We start from the raw sequence: 20234 nt of genomic DNA on the forward strand, positions 1-20234 counted from the left end.
CAGGACAGCAAGGAGGAAGAGACAAATTCACAATAACAGTCAGAGATTTCCTCCCCTAGTCCCAATATTTCATAGAAACTGTAGATAGAAAATTAATAAGGGTATAGAAGACTTCAACAGTATAATTAACTGACATGACCTAATTGAATTTATAAAAACACTACCAAAGAACAGCAAAATACATATTCTTTGCAAGTACATATGGAGCATTTACCAAGATAGACCGCCTTCTGGGCCATGATACAAACCTCAATAAACCTTTCTTAATTGAAGTATAGTTGATATACAATATTATATTATTTCAGATGTGCCACATAGTGATGTCTCAATAAATTTTAAATGATTCAAGTAATACAAAGCGTATTCTCTGACCACAATGGAATTTGATTAGAAATTAATAACAGAAAGATTTCCAGAAAATCCCCAAATACTTAGAAATTAAATGTCTTAATTCTAAATGACCCATAGTTAAAGGTTAAAACAAAAAATAAATTAGAAAAATATTTTCAACTGAATGAAAATGAAAACACAACATATCCAGTTTTGTGGGAAGCCATTAAAGCAGTTTATAGGGGACCAGCCTGGTAGCATAGTGGTTAGGTTTGCTCCACTTCACTCCACTTCAGCAGCCGAGGGTTCAAGGGTTTGGATCCCAGTCACAGACTTACACACCACTCATCAAGCCCTGCTGTGGCAGTGTCCCACACAGAGAATGGAGGAAGATTGGCATAGATGTTAGCTCAGCAACAATATACGTCAAGCAAAAAGAGAAAGATTGACAACAGATGTTAGCTCAGGGCCAATATTCCTCACACACAAAAAATAATAATAATAATAAAAATAAATAAATAAAGCAGTACACAGGGAGAAGTTTATAAAACTAAACTGTAGTACAAAAGAAGAAATGTCTCAAACGAATGACCTCAGTTTCTACCTTAAAAAGACTAAAAAAGGCAATCAAGGAAACACAAAGTAAGCAGAAGAAAGGAAATAATAAAGAGCTAAAATTAATGAAATAATAAACTGAAAAACAATAGAAAAAATCAATGGTTTTGGTTCTTCAAAAATGGTTCTTTGAGAAGATCAATAAAATTGACAGACCTCTAGCAAGAGTGACAAAGAAAAAAGAAAGAAAACATTTATTACCAACATCAGGATTATCTTTAGGTGACATTACTAAAGATACTCCACATATGTAAGGAAATATTATGAACAACACTATGAAATAAATTTGACAATTTAGACAAATGGACAAATTCCTTGAAAAATACCACTACCAAAACTCATCCAAGAAGAAATAGATAGCCCAAAATAGCCCTATATTTGTTAAAGAAATTGAATTTGAGGTTGAAAATCTTACCAGAAACAAAACTTCGTGCACAACTAGCATCATTGGTGAATTCTATCAAAGATTTATAGAATAATTAATACTAATTTATAAAAATTCTTCCATAAAAAGAAGAGAAAGGAACATTCCAAAATCATTCTATAAGAAGCTAATATTACTCTGATACCAAAATCTAACAAAGACCTTACAAGAAAAGAAAACTATAAAACTATACTTCTCATGAACATACATGTAAAAAAGTCTAAATAAAATTTTAACAAATCAATTAAACAGTATATAAAAAGTATTATACATCATTACTAAGTAGGGATTTCCTAGGAATGCAAGGTTGGTTTAACATTAAAAAATAAATCAATCTAATTCAGTATATTAATAAACTAAAAAGAACACTACTCTATCATTTAAAGAGATCATGAAAAGTATTTGACAAAATCAAACATCCATTCCTTATTAAGAATAAAGGAGAACTTCCTTAATCTGATAAAAAGGTTCTAAAACAAAAAGTCATCTTATATCATACTTAATGGTGAAAGACTGAATTTTTTCCTCCTAAGTTCAAGAATAGGACACTTGCCATTTCTCTTCAACACGGTACTTGAAGTTTGAGCCAATGCATCAAGGCAATTAAAAGAAATCCCATCCCTACTGGAAATGAGGAATAAAAATTGTCTTTATTCACATAAATATGATCATCTATATAGGCGATCTGATGGAATATATACAAAAAGCTACTAGAACTAATAAGTGAGTGTATTAAAGTTGCAAGATACAAAACTGATATAAAAATAATCTCTCTACAGTACCAATAAACAATTGGAAATTAAAATGAAAACCATACCACCAAAAAATATGAAATACTAAAGGGAAGTTCTGAATAAAATATGTGCAAAAGTTGTACACTGAAAACCATAAGACATTCTGAGATATAGTGATGAAAACCTAAATATGTGAAGATAAATACAGTGTTCTGTGTTTGCAGTTGGAAGACTTAATTTTGCTAATATGTCTACTATTCCAAATTTGATCTATAGATTCAATGCAATCTCAACCAAAAGTTCAATGGAAGTTTTTGTAGATATTAACAAGATTGTTCTAAAATTCATATGGGAAATGAAAAGATCAAGAACAGCCAAAACAGCTTTGTGAAAGAAGAGCTAGGTTGGAGGACCAAAACTACCTGATTTCAAGAGTGGTTATAAAACTACAGTAATCAAGAAAGTATGGTATTGACATTGAGATAGACAAATAGATCGATGGAACAGAATATAGAGTCCAGAATTAAACCAAAATACCTATTGAAAACTGATTTTTGACAAAGGTGCAAAGGCAGTTCTGTGGAGAAAGGGTAGTCTTTTCAACAAATGGTACTGAAACAATTGCATATCCATATGCAAAAGAATGAAATTTACTCCCTATTTCTCATCCCATATAAAAACTAACTAAAAATGGACTTTGAAAAAAATGTAAAACCTGAAATCATAAAATTTCTAGAAGAAAATATAGAAAAAATATCTTAAAGACCTTGGCTTAGGCAAAGATTACTTTTATACAACACCAAAAGCACAATCTATAAAAAATTAACAAAGTGGACATCATCAAAATTTAAAATTCTGCTTTTCAAGAGACAGTTTTAAGAGAATTAAAAAGCAGACTACAGACTGGGAGAAAATATTTGAAAATTGTACCTCTGATAAATATCTTAAGTCCAGAATATATAAAGAACTCTCAAAACTCAGTAATAAGAAAATAAACAACTCAATAAAAATGGGTGAAAGATTTGAACATACGCTTCGTCAAAGAAAGTACATACATGGAAAGAGGTTCAACATCATTAGCTATTAGAGAAGTAAAATTTAAAACCGCAATGAAATGCCACTATACACTTATTAGAATGACTAAAATTTTAAAACTGGAACTTTCAATGCTACACACCTATTATAATAGCCAATATTAAAAAGGCTGATCATCCCAAGTGTTGGCAAAGATGTGGAAGAACTGGAGCCCTCTTGCATTGCTGATGGAATGTAAAATGGTACAACCATTTTGGAAAACGTAAAAAGTTAAACATACACCTATAATATGCTAGGTACTTATCCCAGAGAAATGAAATCTTATGTCCATATTTGTGACTTGCACATAAATGTTATAGCAGCTTTATTTGTAATAGCCAAAACCTGGACACAATGCAAATGCCTATCAGTGGGATAAACAAATTGTATATTCATACAGCAGAATACACAAAACAACATGGATGCATCTCCAAATAATTATGGTGAGTGAAAGAAACCATACAAAAAAGAGTACATACTCTGTGATTCCATTCTTATAAAATTCTAGAACATAGAAACAAATCTGTAGTGATAGGAAGCAGCTCGGTGGTCACCTTGAGATGGGGTAGGGCAGCGGAACAGGGAGGAACAGGAGGGAGAGATTACAAAAGGGTATGAGAGGAAACCTTTGGGAATAGTGGATATGTTCATGCTATTTTAATATCTTGATTGTGGTGATGGTTTCACAAGTGTATACATAATATGTGCAGGTTATTGCATGTCAATTATACCTCAAAAAAGCTGTTAAAAATGGATTTAACAAGACAAATAGTAACTTGGATTTTTTTTTTAAATTCCAGCTTTATTGAAACATAATTGAATATAATGCTTGGATATTATTTAGATAAATATTCTTTTAAAGAATTTTAAAGTGATTGAAGATGAAATTTATGAAATTAAAGTAAGAAAATGCACCTTATAAAATAAATATAGATATAAATGTTTATTATTACTTATTACATTTTTTATTTGTTATGGAATTTTTGATTTGTGTATTTTTTATTACATTGCCAGCCCATCAACAGAAAACCCAGTCATGAACATTAATAATTAAATTTTCATCTTTGATATCTTCCTTTCAGCCATACCAAAATCATAGCTTTATACATTTAAAAATTTGTGTTGCAATGAAGGTATATTTTTCAAGGCAGGAGGTTATAACATATTTTATTTAACAGTTATCCCACAATTATAGACATTTCAGATGACAGTATATTAGAAACCTTAGTACTGTGTGAGGTCAGGGGCCACAGCCTGTTTTAGTCACTCCTATTAGGTAGAATGAGACTGAGAGATGACAAGAGTCCAGGCCCCCAAACAGTATACTCTCATTATGCCATGGCTACACCTCTTTGCCAGACTCCCCAGGGATGTATATGCAGACAGGACAAGGCCAGACAAATGCATACTCTTTGTTACCCTGAGGCTTTTACTCCAAACTCAAAAGTCAACTGAGATGGGCATGACCCACTAAGGTCTTCTTTTGCCTAGGCTGGAAGCAGGCTGTGTGAATTGTGGTTCATAACAAGAAATGTGTACATATTTGGCCTTCGTCTGGTTCTGGCACGGAGTTCCTAAAACCCTTGAATTTCCTAAGTGATGACAGTGATAAAGTGTCTTGTGTTATGTTAATGAGGTGAATTTTGGACCCCACCTAAGGATGAGGACTGGTTGCCAGGAAAACCGACTATGTAATTGGAGGGTTCAAACTTTCAGTGCCACCTTCTGACCACCAGGATGGGGAGAAGAGCTGGAAGCTGAATCAATCACCAATGGCCAATGATTTAATCAACCATGCCTATGTAAGAAAGCCTCAATAAAAACCCAAAAGGGTGGGGTTCAGAGAGCTTCCAGGTTGGTGAACACCTGGAGATTCTGCAGGGAGTGGCACCTGGAGAAGGCATGGAAGCTCTGCTGCCTTTCCCATGCATGCATCTCTTCCATCTGGCTGTTCCTGAATTATGTCCTTTTACAATAAACTGATAATCTAGTGAGTAAACAGGTTTCCTGAGTCCTGTGAGATGCTCTAGCAAAATAATTGAACCTAAGGACGGGTCATTTATAGTCAATCAGAAGTACAGGTAGAGTCTGAAGTCCAAGGAGGGGTTTATTGGAACCCCCAATCTATACCTCGTCAGTAAAAGCACAGATGATAACCTGGGTTTGTGTCTGGCATCTGAAGTTTGGAGGGGAGAGGACAGTCTTGTGGAACTGAGCCCTTAACCTGTGGAATCTGATGCTATCTCCAGGTAGCTAGTGTCAGAATTGAGTTGAGTTGTAGGACACCCAACTGGTCTCCAAGAGTTGCTTGGTGGTGTGGGAGACCCCCCTAAACACACACACACACACAAAAGCACGTTGGAAGTGGGTCCAGAACATTTAGGCCTTGTTGGACATCCTTTCTGTCTCATCTTACATCCTTTTGGCTACCTTTTGTACAGTAGGGTAAAAATAAAGGAATTTTTTTCTGGCATATATTTGACTATAAATTCTTATGGAAGACCTAATATATTAGCTGTCTAGAAAAATCTGCTTGAAACAATTCATTTAAAATTAGGAGCCTGGAGAAACACCATGTGCAGTGTTTGGCTTCTAATCAGAATTCTTATTGGAATAAGCCTATTATTTCTTCTACAATGAAAATTTTTATTTACATCTTCTCTCTGCAAACAAAATGTTAGCAAGAGTTAGCAAGGGTTGATTGGAGGCAAGAGAAGGATAGCAGGAGGGAACCTGAATAAATACTGGCAAGGACTCCCCTCCTGCTGACTTCATTATTTTCAAAAGGCAAATGAGGAAGTATGAAATTTATTTAGTGGGATGTTTAATAGTTTTTAAAGGGGTTAGTTTCAGTGTTAAAACACTGACAAGGGCTATTGACATTAATTTACTTGAATAGATGGAAACATAGTGAAACTTTTATCCCAGGATTTTATAAACAATAAATTTCATGAATATTTATTGCAAAATCTACAAGATTATAATTCTTTACAGTGCATTGTTCACTAAAAACTTCATTGTCATAAAGTCGTAGCACAGTCAGAGTCTGGAATGCCTGACATAAATATTTACTAAATGAATTACAATCAGAGGAGGTTTCCCCACTATTCTGACTCCCTCTGATACCACCAGGGCTTTCCCTTCTATACTGCCGCACTCAGAGATGCTCTAGGAGGTAAAGGACCCCATCCTCTAACACAGGAAGGCACATACTAGTGTTCTGTTAATAAGAGAAATGTGTTCATACAGTGTATTAAATTGGATCCTCAAAGTCTCAAGGCAGAAGTAGATGTCCTGAGGAGGTAGCAAGGGGCCTTGGAAGAGGTCAGGTATATCTGCCTCTATTTTAGTCTCTTTGTTTTGCCACTAATTGCGTGCTTCTATCCTTTCAGGACCCTAATATTTTATTCTTAAGAGACTTGGCTGAAGTCTTAAAAATAGTAGAACTTGCATTGATTTCTGCTATAAAAATTTTAATTTTCCCCAAGATAATAAAGATAACACTGTCAACTAGAGAATAAGTTAGGAGGTTCAAAAAAGAAAGAAAAGCACAACGAAAAAATGGATAAGTCAGAGGATCATAAAATCTTAGTGTTGGAAGATGCTGTAAAATAGTGGTTCCCAGCCGCTGGTCAGTGGGCCAATGCGGGGAGTGAAAAAGTTCTCACCAACCTTTGGTTGACGAGAGAGATGGAAAGAAATAAAAGAAGGAGAATATAAAGAGGAGTCACTTTATTTACAAGGTTTCTGTTTGAGGTAATCAAAATGTCCTAAAACTGGATTGTGGTGACCTTTGAGCAAATCTATAAATACACTATCATTACTTGTACATGTAACATGGGTGAATTATAGCTCAGTGAAGATGTTTGTTAAAAGTTAAAATACAAAGAAACAAAGATGGACCCATAAATTCAAGAGTTTGCTGAGCACTGACAAAGTAGGGAAATACATTGTTCTGATGTCTGGAGAGATGAGTGGATATTGAAGCATTAATTTAGGGACTTGCCCTGGCTATTTCCTTTGTGGGAGCGCTCTTCCCATTCCTCCACCCACCCCCACCTCCATATTCGGGAAGCAGGTCCCTCTTTATCATTTGTATCTTGAGTTTAATATCACCTTTTCATAAAGATCTTCTCTGAAGGCTTAATCTAGAATAACAACGCATTCACTCTCTGTCACATACTATATTTTAGTTCTGACATTGCAGTTGTAACTATCTGATGTGTTTATGATTTAAAAAGATATCTATTTCTTTTAAAAATTGAAACCATAAACCCATAAATTACTGTCTACATAAATATGACTTTACTATTGTGCTGTCTTCACTAACAAAACTTTATTATTCCTCTGTCTTCATTGACATGACTTCTTTTTCCAGGAAACTCTTATCCAAGAAGATAAAAGTGATGAGCTATTTTTTTTAAGTAGCCTTATTGAGATATAATTTACATACCATAAAATTCACCCATGCGAGATCTACAATGCAATGGCAGTTGTTATATTTTTGGATTGTACAAAAATCACCACAATCTAATTTTAGAATATTTTGATCACTCCAGGAAAGAAACTTTGTGCCCATTAGCACTCAATCCCCATCCCCCTCCTCACAGCCCTAGGCAACCACTCATCACTTTCTGTTGTGAAAGATGACGTAAGAGGAGCCATATTGTAACAGAGTTGGAGCAGCCATTTCAGGGGAATTGCCTTGCGTGTGATGTTTTCTTTATCTTCCAAACTGGACCAAACCACCAACATTTCAAGAAGTCAGTAAGGACAAGAATAGCCTGTGTAAGGACTGATAAAACTGGACTTTGCTGATGACCAAATCTCAAGCCAATCTGTGAAGCACAAACCGACCCTTACCTCATCTAGCACCAATAAACTCTTCTTTAATACAACTTACCTCATCTTCCTCCCTTTTTCCCATAAAAACTCAGAGTCCCTCTCCTATAATTGGAACACTATTTCGGTTTCTACCCGAATCTGCGCTTCTCAAATTGAAATTCTTTGATCCCCAAGAAACGCTTTGCCCCTTAAGCTGGTTTCTGTTTTTGTAGGTTGACACTGCCTCCATAGACTGGCCAATTCTGGACATTTCATATACATGAAATCATACAATATGTGATTTTTTGCATCTTATTTCTTTTACTGAATATTAAGTTTTTGAGACTCATCTGTGTTGTAGCATGTATTAGCACTTCATTCCTTTTAGTTGCTAAATAGTATTCTCTGTGTAGATATACTAAATTTTGTTTATCCATTCATCAGTTAATGGACATGTGGATTGTTTCTACTTTTTGACTGTTATGAATAATACTGCTATGAACATTTGTATACAAGCCTCTGTGTAAGCATGTGTTCTCATTTCTCTTCTGGAGATTCCTAAGAGTAGAATTGTTGAGTCCTATAGTAACTCTGTGTTTAACTCTGTAAGAAACTGCCAAACTGTTTGGCAAAGAGGCTGCACCATTTTACATTCCCACCAGCACTGCGTGAGGGTTCTGATTTCTCTGCAACTTTGTAAACACTTGTTATTTTCTAGGTTTTTTTTTGTTATCCCTATTCTAGGGGCTATATTTCTTGTGGTATATTTTGTGGTTTTGATTGGCATTTCCCTGCTGCCTAATGATATTGAGCATTCTTTCATGTGGTGATTGACCATTTGTGTATCTTCTCTGGAGAACTGTCAATTCAAATCTTTTGTCCTCTTTCAATGGGGTTATTTGTCGTCTTAGTGTTGAGCTTGAAGTTCTTAACATATTCTGGATACAAGTCTCTTATCAAATTATATGATTTGCAGATATTTTCTTTCAGAATGTGGGTTTGTCTTTTACTTTTCTTAGTGGTGTTCTTTGAAGTGCAAATGTTTTTAACAATGATGAAACAGTTTATCAAATTTTTATTTTATCATGTGTGGTTTGGTGTTGAATTTAAGAAATCATTACCTAACCCAGGGAATTTTATAAATTTCAATTTCTAATTGTTTATTGCTAGTATACAAAAATACAATTCACTTTTGTGTGTTGATCTTATATCCAAAAACCTTGTTAAACTCACGTATTAGCTCTAGTTGCTTGCTTGTAGATCCTTTCAGAATTTTACATAGACAATCATGTCATTGGCAAATAAAGTTTTACTTCTTCCTTTCCTATATAAATGCCTTTTATTTGTTTTCCTTTAAAGCCCCTGTTCTTAACAATAGTTTTTGTGCTTCTAGTCAGTTGTTGGTATGAATCCAACACCTGGCTGCAATTTACTCGTGAACTAACTAAGGCAAACAATCTTACTGACTCTTGGGTTTGTATATATTTTCCTTCAGGAGACACTCAGCTTTCCTTGGCACCAGTTTCTTGTAACAAATCGGCTTCTTGTAATTAATGTCTGGGTAACTGGACTCAATCATTAGATGAATATTTAGATGATAAACAACATAATAGGCCAGACAGCCATAAATCTAAAATCCTCTATCATATCATCTCTATGATAGAAATGGAATTTTTTATCTTTGCTGAAACAATAATTGGGGTGCTTCCATAGGAGCTAATTTCTGTAACCAATTTTTTACAGAAATAGAACTTCAGAGAACTCTAGGGAGCAGATAGTTTATATCTGGAGGCTGTGTCACTGCGACAGATTTTACAAATAAGACACACTATCTCTTTTTTGCTTTAGGTCTTTCTAAGCATCTCGGTACTACAAATAGCATTGTCTGTGCCAGATGATGAGTGATGCCAAAGTGTTACTACTCTATTTGACAACCCCTGTGGGTATTTTAGCAGAAAATAGATCATCAAGTGGCCTTCAATGACTGGCGTTGGATTTGTGGTACAAAAGCCTGCTGGCTACTACCTGAAAACTGGGCAGGGATTGTGCCTGGGTAAAATGATGCTAGACATCAGTCGAGATTCATTTTAGACATCCATGTCCCCTCTTGGAAAAAGAAAACTTTAGATAATTTAGTTAAATGGGCAGTAAAGCTGGAGCTTGACTTGAGATCCAAACCCTACCTACTCAATGGAAATTCTGGACTTCCTCCTTTTCTCCTCAATTTTCGTAAATATGTGCTTTACCTAAGGCCCACAAAGTTGGTAGCTTGTTAAATGCAATGGGTGAGAGAATAGCAGAAGTGTTAGACAATCCCGTCTGGGCTACTGAACTCCTCGCCTGGGAGGTTCATAAAATCAGACAGGCAGTGCTTCAGATTAGAGCCAAATAGATATGATATTGGCCTCTCAAGGGGAAACACATACTGTTTGAAGAGAAGAATGTTGTGCTTACATGCCTGCAGACATCTCTGGAATCTTTAGCATTCCTACAATGATCGAAGAAAGCAAACAAACAAATCTGTGGTATCTTCACATTGGGGATAAGATCTAGTCACTTGGTTTAATTTTGACACTCTTGATCCCTGATGAGAAGTGGACTTCGAACTCTGATCATGACCCTTCTCTTAGCTAAGTCTCTTCTCTTAGATAAATATCTGTGATACAGCGTTCATAGGTATTGTCTCCAGTGTGTTAAATGACGCTGCGTAGCCAGTGTGCCATCAAATGTCAGTAAATAATCCTACTAAAACAAAGCAAAAGCAATATTAATAACAACAGGGAACCCAAGTATTTATGGAGACTGAAAAACCAAACCACACCCGGAAACCTGATTCACAAACATGACACCTCAAATAGAGTGGAAGATGTGGACTGATATGCCCCCAGAGGTGAATGGTCTATCCTTTGGCTTAGACTGAAAATGACCACAATGGAGGAATATCGAGAACAGAAACCACCTACATGCACCCAGCTTACTGTCTACATTAATACGGCTTTATTATTCTGCTGTCTTCACTAATATAACAATTTTTCCATTGTCTTCTTCAACTTGATTTTACAACTCCAGGAATCTCTTGCCCAGGAAGATAAATATTGCAAATGACTTTATTTTTGTTTCAGGAACTTGCACAAAAAATCCATTCAAATGAAATCAAACTCTTCAAATTTACAGTAGATAGCATCAAATAACTAAGCCCCCAAATCTCTTTGAAACCCTTGCTTCAAAATCTTCACCTTGCTTTGCCCACCTATCTTAAACTTATATTCTGATCCTTACCCAATCCTAACCAAGTCTCCCCACCTCCACTGAAAGACCTCCCTTAACCCAAACTCTGAATTTGGAGGTAGAATGAAGACTCAGTGAAGGTTGTGCTTTCCCTTACCATGGTAAGGATAAATGCAATTTGTCTTAACAAGCTGTTGACAATATTTTGGGGGAGCCTTTCAACAGTTTGATCATTGTCTTTCTCTCCTACTATTATGTATGCTCCATGAGACCGGAGTGAATCACTGAATTTCCAGTACCTAGAATAGCCCAGCAATATGGGGAGCTCACTATTGTATACATTATTCATTAATATACTCATACTACTGTACATGGGAATTAATGGAAATTTTTTAGAATAATGTTTACTATGCTTAATCTTAATCTTCTGTGCTAAATTTGGAACCTAATTCCCTTGCAAAATGTGATTTCACCATATTGGATTTTTCCTAAAAGATAAGCATATCAAAGTATGGTCTAATTAATTGGTTCCTTCCAGCTTTTTTGGTGGTAAAACATCCTATCTTTTGCGAAAGGATGCTCCTGATAATAATGGAAGACGTTTGTTCTCTTTTTAATGTTCTCACCCGGTATTATCGGTTGAATCACGTGCCCCCCAAAAAGATACGTTGGAGTCCTAACTCCCTGTACCTCGGAATATGACCTTATTTGGAACTGGAATCTTTACAGAAGTAATCAAATTAAAATGAGGTCAATAGGGTGGGCCCAAATCCAACACAACAGGTGTCCTTATAAAAGGGGGAAATTTGTACACAAACATGCACACAGGGAGAATGCCATTTGAAGATGAAGGCAGAGATGCTTCCACAAACCATGGGATGCCAAAGATTGCCAGCAAATCCCCAGAAACTGGGGGAGACTCTTAGAACAGATTCTTCCTCACAGCCCTCGGAAGAAACCAACCCACCAGCATCTCGATCTTGGACTTCTAGCCACCGGAACTGTGAGGCAATAAATTTATGTTGTTTAAGCCACTCAGTTTATGGTACTTTGTGAACTACAGCCCTAGGAAACTGATGCACTTGGCAAAATACAGAGTGTTGGTCCTCCAAATTTGGAGAGAACATTCTGCTTTTTTTTTTTTTTTTTTGCTTGTGTTTACTGGACCTTACAAATCAAAAGCCTAGAAATAACTTTTTAGATATTATCTAATTCTGCAGCTCTCGATGTTTTTTGGTTACTTTATGCTTTTAAAAACTGGGGGCCCAAAAAGTTTTTGTTTATGTGGTTTACATCTATTGACATTTACCATATTAGAAATTAAAACTGATAAATTTTTAAGTGGATATTTAATTCATTTAAAAATAACAATAATGAACCCATTACGTGTTAACATAAATATTTTTATTTTCCAAAACAAAAATAATTCAGTGAGAAGCATGGCATTGTTTTACATTTATGCAAATCTCTTCAATGTATGACAATAACAGCAACTAGATTCTCATGTCAGTTTCTGCATTCCATCTGTTACAATATCACACCTCAGGTAGCCTGCAGAAACTCCATTGTACACTTGTGAGAGAATGCAAGCGGAAAAAAGCAAACAGTCAGTATTACTATGTAATTGGCCTGAGCTCATGGACCACATTTTAAGAATTGCTCATCTAATTCATCCTCCAACCTAGTACTGGAATCTTCTCTGTACTAATATTAGTAAAGGCTCTACTCAAAACTAGATGACATCTGAGGTCCTTTTCCAAACTAACATCCTATAATTCTACAGATGAGTAAACAGATTTCCCATAAAAGCCAAACTGTACCAGTAGCTGATTGTTTTAGGTTTCTTATAGCTGCTCAAGGGGTATGTGAATTAAAATATTATGATGGAAAAAGAACAGGCTTTGTACACAAAAGAGCTGGAGTTAAAACACCAGTTCTGTCTACTGTGGTCTTGGGCAAATTACTTAATCACATTAAATCCTAGTTTAATCATCTTTTTTATTAGTCAGGATTAAGCAAATCGACTTTTGGATAGTTTTAACACAGTGTTTGCAATGTAGAAAGTATTGACTAAACGCTGGTTCCCTTTCTCTTTTCCTATTGTAAGCCTTTTGTTAATCTCATTTACGGGAAATCTGATTGCCCATTACGATGACTGTCCACATCCTGAAGTTTAATATCTATTACTGTACAAATACCCAAGAAGACGTGAGCAGTTTCTGAGATGCCAGACTTGCAAACCCAAATTATTGAAAAAAAGAGGAAGGAGAGTTAGATAGCAAACATTACATCCAATTACCCCCAAATTCTCACTATCTATTTGAGTTGGAGACACAGCTTATTAAAGCTAATCCATTAACTGTTTATATTAACATGGATAAATTTTCCAGATTAGTTGTCAAGGTGGAAATTCAACAGCAAGTCAGAGAGAGTCTCTGAATGGAAGAGGAAAGGAGCAGGAGGCTAAGATCCACTTAGGAGGAGAGTCCCAGGTGAATCTACGTGGACCACCAACATAAGGGAACTGGACCTGGAATGCCACATCCCTCTGAGAGAAGGAAGGGGATGTGGATTGTACGTTTTGCCCAATCATAATTACCATTATAAATGTCCTTTCATTTAAAGTTCACAATAAACCTTCGAGGTAGTTATTATCATCTACATTTTATAAACCAATAGTGACGCTCAGAGGGTTGCGTTCTCCATACTTAGCTTGGAAGCAATAGTGCTAGTGTTTAAGTCCCAGCCTGTCTAGATCTAAAGTCCAAGCTCTTGACATAGTACTATTTGGTCTCCTTGAAGAATTTTCCAGAAAGAACAGCTTGCTAAGCTAAGCTTTCAGCAAGTGTCTGCTTCCTAAACGGTAATTCTGTGCCCTGGACCTTTGTGAGCCTTTGAAGGTTTCTTCCACCCCCATCAAGACATGCAGGTGAGAATCGGGCTCATTATAACTGAATCGCTTTATCAACTCACTTGAGAAGTCATTTTCCTCGAGTATTCTGGGAGGGATTAAAAAATCAAAGTACACAAAATAAACTGAAAACAGTTTTGATTGCCAGCAATTGTATCCAAGCATTTTTAAGATTCAGTTCAAACATGTAGCTCATTACTTAATTTATTCTGGGTGGCATTACCAATGTGTGCGCCTGCATTTGGAGTTACTCTTACCTAGAAAGAGGCTCTGATTTCTATGTAAACACTTCAGGCCAGCAGATAGCAATTAAGAAAAGCAATCCAGACAACCATTTGTTCCAAATACCAACCTGGAGAGAGGAATGTTGACATAAACATATCATACCTTTGACCTATCTTAGAACATTGTGTCTCTTATTGGCTACAAGCAAACTTTGAGCCCCTCTCGCTAAAATCACACAGTTACCCAGCAGGAATGTATCATTCCAAATCACTGCTACTAATAAACCTACTTATTATCCAAACAACCCTGAAACAAGAGACCCGAAATTGCTGTTTTTGGTGGTGCTTCCTGCAGCCAGGAGGTGGTGTGTTTGCCTTAAAAGATACCAAACCACAGTTAGATTAAAAATTTAGATCAAAACATTCATGTGACTGAGACATTGAGAAAAAATTCTGTTTGGTAGCAAACAACAACCTGTTTTCCTAAAACGTATTTTGATTCCAGTTCAAAAATTGATGTAAAAAAGCTATAAGGGGGAGCCAGCCCCATGGCATAGTGGTTCAGTTCAGTGCTTAGCTTAAGTTCTGCTTAGGTGGCCCAGGTTCATGAGTTTGGATCCCAGGCAAGGACTTACACCACTCGTTAGCCATGCTGTGGAGGCTACCCACATATAAAGTGGAGGGAGATCAGCACAGATGTTAGCTCAGGGCTAATCTTCCTCGAGCAAAAAAAAAAAAGACTCAGGGAACATTTTAGTGTACATAGTGAAAACTCCATTCAGAAATCTATTAGCACTGCTAATAGCATAGTAGATGCTTGACAAATACTTATTGACCACAGGGTCATACGCTAATAATAGTCATATACTTATTTTGTACAGTGCTCTCATTATAACTTAAACACAAGAGGTGATCCATTTGCAATCATGGGATGAAAACTGTAGCATTAATGCTATAGTAAGAGATATTCCAACATATTCAAATATTGCTGAGAATCATAGAAGAAAGCTTAAGAAACAGATAAGGAGGGTGAGCACAGAGAGGGTAAGGAAAAAAAGTCCATTAAAGGAGGAAGTGAAAAAAACAAGTCTGAGGTAAATATGGAAGCAATAACCAGATCATAAGTAGAGAAGGAATAGTTAAGATAGAAAGTTAGCTGGGAAAAAATAATTACTTCTATTTCATGTTTTCAAATGTTTGTTAGAAGTTAGTAAAATAGAAGTTGGGGAATAGAGTCCCATAGTAAGCTGTATTCTTAAAAAAAACTAATTGTGACATATTTTAAACTGTGCTGACCTATATGGTAGCCACCTAGCCACAGGTGGCTAATGAACAATTGAAATGTGGCTAGTACAAATTGAGACGTTCTGTAAGTGTAAAATATATGCCAGTTTCAAAGACTTAGTACCAAAAACAAAGACTGTTCAATATCTCATTAATAATTTATTCTACTAAGTATACATTAAAATTCTGTTTGCTAGCAAACATAATATTTTAGATGTACTGGGTTAAATAAAATATATTATTTCAATTAATTTCACTTGTTTCTTCTGATTTTTTTTAACATGGCTACCAGAAAATTGAAAACTATAGATGTGGCTCACATTTATATTGGGCAGTGCTGGTCTAAAGAACTGTTGAGGAGAGACTAACTGGGACCTGGTCTAGAGTTCCTGAAAGGAAGAGTAGATATCTTGCCTACATGATTTTCCCCCCTGTTTTTTAGTTGTTTTGGCACCATTGCAAAGAGTAGACTAATAAGTGGAACAGAGGAAAAGTGGCATATAAGGGATATGATATAATAAAAGATATTGACAAAAGAAATGTGAAAGCAAGACTGGGCAACATAAACGCAACACGTTTTTTACATGTTTGCCCACTTCCCCTTCTACCAATAGCCTCAGCCCCCTCCCGGGCCCACCCCCAACACACACCCATGCTCCCTTTCTAAGCTAGGTATCCTATGGTATCAGAACCTGAGTAGGCCTCTGATTAGACTTTTTGAACGGTCCCTTCTAGAAGTATATTTCTCATTGCATGACTCTGCTAGGGTTCTGAGTAGCAGGGAACTTAACGTTTCATTCTAAGATCTCAGGAATGGCCACTAGTCATGGGAGCAGATAGGTTAACAGACTTTGGGTACCGGGCAGAATACTGGCAGGGATTGATAAGAATTGCTTTAAGGGCAGACAGTTAGAAATTTATCCTCAAGGTGGACAGACATTCAGGAACCTATCTGGGTATAAGGAGGGAGACCAGGATCTGCCAGAAGTACGAGCCAAGGATTTGCTTCAAGTATGGGTAGGAGAAGAAGGTCAAGAAAACTCGACTCATATGAAACGCAGAAAGCTTACAAGAAGTTCAGTATGGCTGACCCAGAAGAGAAATGAGCTGTTGTCAAGGACAATCTAGTCCTACAACGTGTACTGGTTCTAGGTGAGTGCTAAGGTAAGATGAGCCTCACACTGCTGGGCCAGGTTTCTCAGCATTACCATAAAGCAGAATAATTGTTACTTTTCTAATTAGATAACAACATTCTTCCTTTTCATTTGTTTGTCTTTGGGGATTCACTAGCCCTAACTTTGGAGGCAGTAGTGTAGGGGCAAAGCAATATAGCTTTGTGAAGTCTCCTAACAGCACGAAGGTGCCCGGACTTATTCAATCACCTCCCTCTGGATAGACAGTTGTTTCTTGTTAGGAGTGCTTCAAAAAGCACTTGCATGCTGATTTCTATAAGAGAATCCCAAAGTTGAGAAGATTTGGTCAAAGAGTTACTTTGCAAAAGAGTGGTAGCAGCGCGTGCTCCCAGTAGATGAGGATGTGCCTTCTACCACCACATCCTCCCAGGATTCGACGGAATGAATTGCTTCAATTTTTGCCAATCCAGGAAAGGAAAATCCATCTTTGGTTGTGTAGTAGTGAGGTCAAGTATTTTGTTTGTTTGTTGTCCTTCCTCATTTCCTCTTCAGTGAATTACTTGTTCATTTCTTTTGTCCATTTTTTTATCACTTTTTGAAAAAAATCAAATTACAAAATTTTTTACATTAGAGTTGTTAACTTTGTATCATATGTACTATAAATATTTTCTCACAGTCTCTCATTTATCTTTCATGTAAATCTTTCCAAAAAAATACTTTAAACTTTAACATAGTCATATGTATTTGTAGGGGAGGAAACATTTTTTTCTCTACCCTCTTATGTTTAGTATGAGAGTCCTGCAAATTAAACTGACAAAAGACAGATTAACAGAAGAAAAGGCATAAAATTTTTCTTTCATTTTACATGCACAAGGGGTCCACAAAAAAAGAAGTGAAAACTCTAAGAAGTGGTTAGACTTGAGAGCTTATATATCATTTTAACAAAAGGTGATAAATTGTGAAGTGACTAGATGAAGGAAGAGGGGTTTGGGCTTCTGGGGACAATAAATTGTGGGAAGGTACATATATCAGGGAAGCGCATTTAGCAAGACTTTTTTATGCAGTCTCATCTCGGTGCCATCTCCATCTCCAGTGATAAGGAGTATTCTCCTCCTTCTGGTACAGGAGAGAGGAGGGGAATGCCTTCACAAAGGGAAATTTATGCCCTGCTTTTAGTTAGATAGGGGGAGGGCAGAGAGGTTCTTCCTGTGTCTGCTTTTTCTAAATTGCCTTCTGCTCAAAATAATCTACATGCCAAAGTGGTGTATTTTGGGGTGGCATATTCATCTTTTATTTTATGGCTTCTAAGTTTCTTTCCATCTTTAAGAAGTCTCTTCTAACTTAAAGTCACAGTTATTCTTCTAATTTTTCTCCCAATTCATTTTTGTTATTTTTTTCTATTTCCATCTATAATCCTTCTAGAATTTACTTTGGTATATGGTGAAGTGTAAAGGGCTAACTTTATATCTTCCATATAGACAGCCAGTTATTTCCATTTCTTGTTAATTTATGAATGCAAACATCCTTTTCCCACTAACTGAAATGCTACCTTTATAATTAATATTCTATGTATAGTTGAATTTCTCTGGATTCTCTATGTATTTGTCCTTTTTATGCTAATATTTTTTTTTCACTACTACTCTTTGATCATAGTAGCTTTGCGGTAAGTTTTACTACCTAGTAAGAGAAATTATCTACTCCCAGCCTCTACTAATCTTTTTTTTTGTAAAATGTCTTAACAATTCTTACCTATTTGTCTTCCACTTAGAAATATTGAAATTACTTATGTTCTCCAATTATATCTTTTAAAATATCAGGACCTAGAGGCTGGCCTGGTGGCATAGTGGTTAAGTTCACACACTCTTCTTGGGTGGCCTGAGGTTCACGGGCTCAGATCCCAGACACGGACATAGACACCACTCATTAATCCATGCTGTGGCAGCATCCTACAGACAAAATAGAGGAGGACTGGCACAGATGTTAGCTCAGGGCCAATCTTCCTCACCAAAAAAAATACATATGTATATATATAGTATATATATATATATATACACATATACATAGCATATAATTTTATATATAGTATATATACAGTATATATATATATCAGGACCAACACTTTTCTTTAAAATTTATTTCTAGGCATTCTGTTATTATTGTCACTCATGTGGTTTGTGGTAAGAACCTTTTAAAGTAGGTTCTAGAAGCTTTTCTGCCAAAGCACCTTGTATTGGCTCTTGCGTGTGAGCTGATGACCGTTGGTCCCAAGAGTGTTTTTGTTTCGTTTTCTACTGCATTTGATGTGAGCAGGAAGAAAGCAGAGAAGAGAGAAGTAATTTGATTCAAATTATCTATAGATTCACTTCTCAGCTAGTTCAGATTACTGTGGGATTATCAGAAACTAAATAAAATTTGTCTTTTTCTTCCATTTTCACAGCTTTTATTAAGTGGAATACTTATATCAATATATTTCACTTAAAAAATTTATTAGCTATCAGAATGCCCAGTTTGATGGCCAGATTAGTTAGATGTAATATGTCTTGTAATAAGTATTTTCTTTAGAAATTTCTTAAATCTGTATTTACTCAGGCTCCTTAATTTAGTCAGTGGGTATTTATCGCAGATCTTTGTTCACAAAATGCTGCTGTATTGCTTGAATGCTGATTGTATTCAAATTCACCCTATACTCACTCTAGGGGAAAAAAAGGAATAACAGCTTACATACTGCAAATAACTTGATATTCCACTCAACAAACACCAGCCCTAGGCAATTTATACAATTAATCCTGGCTAGGCCTGTGGCCGAAAAAATATGTTAATGACTTCAAGGGGTTCTCTACTGCTGATGAGAAATTAATCGCATTGGTTTGACCAATGGTTGATGATAACTTTGTCAACATTTTGGTGGAAAAAAATTGAAGAATTCATTAAGGATCCTAAAGAAGGACTGACTAAGGAAAACTCAGAGGACAAACATTAAAAAAAAAAATCAAAAAACAAAACTTGCCTATATAGTTGTATTAAAAAATCACATACAAGTAGTATTTTATGATTGTTTTAGGGGCTTTTCAAGGGCAATTTGAGTATATTTAACTTTTGTTTGCAGATTAACTGGAGAATTTAATTCCTGTAAAGGATGAATCTTAATGGTCAGAAGGTGCCAAGAATTATGAAAGACATAGGAAAATATATGACATAGTTTCTGCCTTTAAGGAACTGGAAAGAACAATATATTTAATGGAGTCGGAAACAGGGGACATTAAATAATACAACACATCACGAATGACAAAATGTGTGGTCAAACCACCACTCTGTAATTGTTGAACGAATTGATGAATGAATGGACACAGACTATTCAAACATTATACATTTATACACTTATTAAACCTGATTCTTTATCTAGAATACACTCAATTTCTAACAAACTTCTTTTAAAAACAAGTAAAGTTGCAA

This window comes from Equus przewalskii, chromosome 1 (genome assembly GCF_037783145.1).
Source record: "Equus przewalskii isolate Varuska chromosome 1, EquPr2, whole genome shotgun sequence".
Taxonomy (NCBI): Eukaryota; Metazoa; Chordata; class Mammalia; order Perissodactyla; family Equidae; genus Equus; species Equus przewalskii.